This window comes from Salvelinus sp. IW2-2015, unplaced genomic scaffold (assembly GCF_002910315.2).
Source record: "Salvelinus sp. IW2-2015 unplaced genomic scaffold, ASM291031v2 Un_scaffold789, whole genome shotgun sequence".
Lineage (NCBI taxonomy): Eukaryota > Metazoa > Chordata > Actinopteri > Salmoniformes > Salmonidae > Salvelinus > Salvelinus sp. IW2-2015.
The window spans coordinates 182727-189425 of record NW_019942614.1 but is presented as its reverse complement, the minus strand read 5'-3'; positions in this window follow the sequence as shown (position 1 = coordinate 189425).

Here is a 6699-nt window from a genome sequence, read left to right as displayed (position 1 = left end):
TTCCTGGATTCCAAGCAGCTGATTAGTTGGCCCCACTGCAGATTGGAGCTCTGACCCCGCCCTCTCGCCAGGGGAAACAGCTGGCTCATCAATTACCAACACCTTCTGCAGCTTGAAAAGCCAGTGTTCCATTGTTAGGAGAGAGCTTCTTCTTGAATGTCCTGTGTTGGTTGTTGGTCTGGTAAATTTGTTAAAATGTTTTGTAGCCGCTCCTTTAGAGGTATGTGTATGCCATAGTACCTAGTGTTTTTGGTTTATTTAAATTGTTCACTAAGTTTTAATTATAGTGTTTCATTTGTTCCCAGGGGGGAAGGGGAAGGCACCTTGGGAGTGTTTAGGCAAGAGGCCTGTGGGCATACATATACCCGTAGTATTTACTATATCTATGCACACTAGGTAAGACCTGGGCGAACCACRCCCTGTATTTTGGTTAGCGCACCAGGTGGTGCTAAGAATAGGTAACCAGTGGGTAGGTAGGATAGGGGGAACTTTAACTTTAACTTTCTTTGCTTTGGTTCCGTCCAGCCCCTTTTCCTCAAGAAGGAAGAATAAATTCCCTGTAAACAGTAATATTCTCTGCCTCTGTCATCATTACCCGCACCTACAATCACATACCTTTTTTCACTCCCCCTAGTTTGTTAACAAGAAATTTGTGGAGTGGTTGAAAAACGAGTTTTAATGACTCCAACCTAAGTGTATGTAAACTTCCGACTTAAAGGCTATTCCATGCGAGAAATTGCCAAGAAACTGAAGATCTCGTACAACGCGGTGTACTACTCCCTTTACAGAACAGCGCAAACTGTCTCTAACCAGAATAGAAAGAGGATTGGGAGGTCCCGGTGCACAACTGAGCAAGAGGACAAGGCATTTGCAACACAGGATTGCTATCATTTACTTTGAACTGGAGGCTGTAGCTCTGATTGGCTATAGTGCACCGGTCTGCATAGACAGATGTCTTTACTAGGTTTTATTTACTGCAGTGTCTATTAATTGCCCAAATGCACGGCCACTGTCCTACTTTATATTGCTATAGAATTTTGACAAATGCCTTAGTATACGTAATTCCAAACATTCTAAGAATTTATGAAAATGTGAAAATGACCATATCTAAGTGCTCGCTACATATTTTTAAAGGTGTCATATTCTTCCTGGGGGTGTATATGAACAGATTGTTTTATAAGATCTCCTGTTGCTAAAATTCTGTCAGTTCCACTTTCAAACAATACCAAAGCGTTGTCCATCACTGTTTTGGTAAAACGTGTGGGGATGGGGCTAGAGAAATGTAACCACTCTCAACCACTTTGGGTTCTGATGAGGTACGCCAGTTGAACTAAGCTCATTATCCATTTATAAGTTATATTTTTGAAGAATCAATGGTTACATGCAGTATAATTAATTTATAAGTCCAAACATTGATGTAGTAACTGCTGATTGCCACTTTAAATTATTTTTGTTGGACTTTATGAGCTGACTCATAGACATGACACACACACACACACACACACACACACACACACACACACACACACACACACACAACACACACACACACACACACACACACACACACACACACACACACCACACACACACACCCACACACCCCCCCCAACCTACAGCACCACACACACACACACATCACAACACACAGAAGCAAGGGCAAGGCCCTGCTGTTCTAAAGGTTTTAGAATGGATGAGTTTTGCCCTTTCCCTTTCCAGAGGGAGAGCAGGCACTGTGTCAGCACCCGGCAGGGGGCTCAGACAGTACCCTTTACACAGTCTAGAGCAACAAGGTGGTCTCTATCTGCACGCTGTGGGACCTCACTCATAGTTAAAGAGGTCAATTATCAAGTGAAACTACTGCGGTTAGATACTGTAGTCTCTTTCCCCAGTCTTGCAAGGGAGTTAAGTAGTTAGACAATGAGGGGGTGGGCAATAATGGTATATAGAGAGCGAGAGAGCAAGAGAGAACAGGAGAGAGCATGCAAGAGACAGTGAGAGAGAGAAAGAGAGCATGAGAGATTGAGAGAGAGAGAGCCCCCTAAGCAAGCTTGTACTGGGGCTCTGTTCACAAACAGGCCCCACAGAGCCCRAAGACAGCAACACAATTAGACCCAACCAAATCATGAGAAAACAAAAAGATAATTACTTGACACATTGGAAAGAATTAACAAAAAAGCAGAGCTAACTGAATGCTTTTTGGCCCTAAACTGAGAGTACAGAGTGGCAGAATACCTGACCACTGTGACTGACCCAAACTTAAGGAAAGCATTGACTATGTGCAGACTCAGTGAGCATAGCCTTGCTATTCAGAAAGGCCGCCATAGGCAGACCTGGCTCTCAAGAGAAGACGGGCTATGTGCACACTGCCCACAAAATGAGGTGGAAACTGAACTGCACTTCCTAACCTCCTGAAAATTGTATGACCATATTAGAGAGACATYTTTCCTTCACATTACACAGACCCACAAAGAATTCGAAAACAAATCCAATTTTGATGAACTCCCATATCTATTGGGTGAAATACCACAGTGTGCCATCACAGGAGCAAGATTTGTGATCTGTTGCCACAAGGCCAACCAGTGAAGAACAAACACCATTGTAAATACAACCCATATTTATGTTTATTTATTTTCCCTTTTGTACTTAAAGTACATTTGAAATGTCTTTATTCTTTTGGAACTTTTGTGAGTGTTATGTTTACTGTTCATGTTTTTGTTTTGTTTCTTATCTATTTCACTGAACATATGTTTCACATGGCAATAAAGCCCTTAAATTGAATTGAATTGAGAGAGAGCAAGAGAGGGATAGAGAGAGAGAGAGAGAYAAAGAGWGAGAGAGAAAGCTGGCATATCTCATACAGTATACGCACATACACACACACCATCCATCATATCAAATCATCCATGTGGAACATTAGAGAAATAACAAGCACATTGAGATGACATCACTCCTTTGGTTTAGGAGAAGAAAAGGCTTCTGTTCTGTGYGTGTTAAAGTAAGGYTGGAAAATAAAGAAAACTACGTAAACTCACATCCCTCCACACAGTAACACAACACACTGAAGAAACACCATCAATACCACTGCCCTGGAAAAGCCAAGGCGGTTTTGGATCTGGAGCGACAGTACTGTACGTCTAGGTCTCAGAAAGGCAGTAACGATGTATTTCAACAATGTATTCAGAAGGAGCAGTAATACCAGTTTGTCTGTAGCTTACAGAAGTTCGCATTTTTCCATTTCATTCATGTCCCGGTTTGATATTGTCAGTTCGGTTGACCAGCCAGTCCATATTTCTGAGGTTCATATCTTTGACATTGCAGTATTAGCAGAGTGAGGGCTCACTGCAACTTACATCTCACATATTTTACGAGTTGAAGAATGTTGGATGTGTCTTTTTGAGACCGATAATCAGTTACAGTAGATGAATCACCACCCCCTTCTTCAGGTTGAATCCGTCTAAGGTTTGACGTAAAGAAGTTTACCTTGGCTTGGTTCAGCAGGTGTTCCTTGGCATCAACCAACCGACTGTAGCTCTATGAAAGTTTGTAGCCGATCTACACTACCTGGTTTAAAGAGGTGAGGTTGGTGTCCCAAGGGAGAAGGAGAATGGATCTTCAATGCACTAAGGTGCTCAGAACGCATACACTGACAGGTATCGAGACTANGAGAGAGAAAGCTGGCATATCTCATACAGTATACGCACATACACACACACCATCCATCATATCAAATCATCCATGTGGAACATTAGAGAAATAACAAGCACATTGAGATGACATCACTCCTTTGGTTTAGGAGAAGAAAAGGCTTCTGTTCTGTGYGTGTTAAAGTAAGGATGGAAAATAAAGAAAACTACGTAAACTCACATCCCTCCACACAGTAACACAACACACTGAAGAAACACCATCAATACCACTGCCCTGGAAAAGCCAAGGCGGTTTTGGATCTGGGGCGACAGTACTGTACGTCTAGGTCTCAGAAAGGCAGTAATGATGCATTTTAATTTTAGAAGGAGCAGTATTACCAGTTTGTCTGTAGCTTACAGAAGTTCGTGTTTTTCCATTTCATTCATGTCCCGGTTTGATATTGTCAGTTCGGTTGACCAGCAAGTCCATAACTCTGAGGTTCATATCTTTGACATTGCAGTATTAGCAGAGTGAGTGTTCACTGCATCTTACCTCTCACATATTTTACGAGTTGAAGAATGTTGGATGTGTCTTTTTGAGACAGATAATCAGTTACAGTAGATTAATCAAAATGACCCTTTTTCAGGTTGAATCCGTCTAAGGTTTGACCTAAAGAAGTTTACCTTGGCTTGGTTCAGCAGGTGTTCCTTGGCATCAACCAACCGACTGTAGCTCTATGAAAGTTTGTAGCCGATCTACACTACCTGGTTTAAAGAGGTGAGGTTGGTGTCCCAAGGGAGAAGGAGAATGGATCTTCAATGCACTAAGGTGCTCAGAACGCATACACTGACAGGTATCGAGACTAAGGTTGCAAAGGTAGGTTATATTACTGGAAACTTTGTGCATTTACCAGTAAACTACCAGAATGTTGGTATCGTTCAAGGATTGTATGTAATCAATCATATCTAGTGGCCCTTTTCTGTACGTCATATTATCATGTAAAATATATGAAATAATTAAATTAGATGATTAAAAATATATACTGTATATAGAATGACAAAGCTGTAAAACATTATCCTAAATATAAACCATCAACTTAGTGAATACCATTGGTGTTTAATACGAAGCTTTCAACGTGAAAATAAATATTTTTTTCACACTTATTTATTTGACTATGATAATATGTATTTGTTGTCAATGTTTTGGTGTCAAACTGGTGGTAGTTGTGAACACAGGCAATAGTTTTGTGTTGCAGAGATAATTGAAAATAATTCCATTGTTGATTCAATGTTTTTTGTCATTAATTAGTCTATTTTCTGTTGAACCATATAGTCTATCTACTAGGAACTCATGGACAATATGGACACAGATATAATAAATGAATACTATATATGAATACAATGTTTAAAAGTTGTTCAAGTATAAATTACCAAAGTTACGATAGATTGAGTTTCTGATAATTACCAATAATACTGAAGATTCCGGTAACTTTGGTAAATTACCAGTAGCTTTGCAACCCTAATTCAGACCATTATATTTGGAAAAACATTGTATCCACTTCCGTTCCCCCAGGGCATGCCAACCTTTACACAGCAAGAGAAGTCAGGGAATGAGCACCAGCCCCGGAACTTAATTGCCAACGAGATGCTACTGACAGACGAGACAGAGAAGAGAGCTGATTATTAGTGTTTAATGGTCACACAACCAACCAACTAGCAGACCAACCAACCAACCACAATGATTTTACGATGACCACACACTTATGATCACTAAGGGCTGGTTTCCTGGGTACAGATTAAGCCTAGTCTTGGACTAAAAATGTTGTCCAGGACAAGGCTTAATCTTAACCATGTTGTGTTGCTACCATGTTGTTGTTATGTTGTGTTGCTACCATGCTGTGTTGTTATGTGTTGCTGCCTTGCTATGTTGTTGTCTTAGGTCTCTCTTTATGTAGTGCTGTGTTGTCTCTCTTCTTGTGATGTGTATTTTGTTCTATATTTACTATATTGTATTTATTTATTTATTTTCTTAACTGACTTGCCTAGTTAAATAAAAGTTAAATATAATAAAGATAAATAAATCATCTGTGTCAGGGAAACCGGTCCTAAATCTAATATGGCTTTGGTTCACATCTAAAATTAAATTATTAAAATTATATTTAATATCAGAGGGGAGAGGGTATTTTAACGTATTGCATCTTTAAACGCTGGCCCGGTGGTCAGTGATTTACGAGAATATCATAACGGGACAGTAAACCCACATGATGAATCACACAATCACTTTCTCATTAAAGACATGGCTCAGTTTATCTGCTCAGTCAACTATGCAGTTTACTCCTCCCGCCCCTCCTCACATGTCACATTAACATCATCTACACCGCTTTTATTGCTCCAATCAGGTTGGGGCTGTGTCCAAAACTGCACCCTATTCTCTATGGGTCCTATGGACCCTGGTAAAAAGTAGTGCACTAAATAGGGAATAAGTTACCATTTGGGATACAACCTGGATATTTTATAAGCACCGTAAGTAGGCTGTTGTTTGTAGTGTGTTAACTCATCCCGTCCCAACAGGGAGGGACATCAATAATGCTTGACATTAAATAGCTCCCAGTTTTATAGTTTAATAGAAATTTCCATCCCAGTGATAAATCTAACGTTTTGGAATCCATTCATATCAATGCCTTCATGCAATTTTTTGCATTGACGATATTACAGATATGTTTCAGATCACTGAATGAGTTCAGGGAAGAATCTGGATTGGATGGCTTCATCATTTATCTGTACGTGTCACGTTCGTCGTATAGAGGAGACCAAGGCGCAGCGTGATTATAATACATCTTCCTTTTAATTAAGAAAGAACACGAAGAACACTTAAACAAACTAACAAAATAACAAAAACGAACGTGAAGCTAAWAATAACAAGTGCAGACATGCAACATCACATAGACAATAACCCACAAAACCAAAATGGAAATGGCAACCTAAATAGGATCCCCAATCAGAGACAACGATAAACAGCTGTCTCTGATTGGGAACCAATTCAGGCCACCATAGACCTACATTTACCTAGACA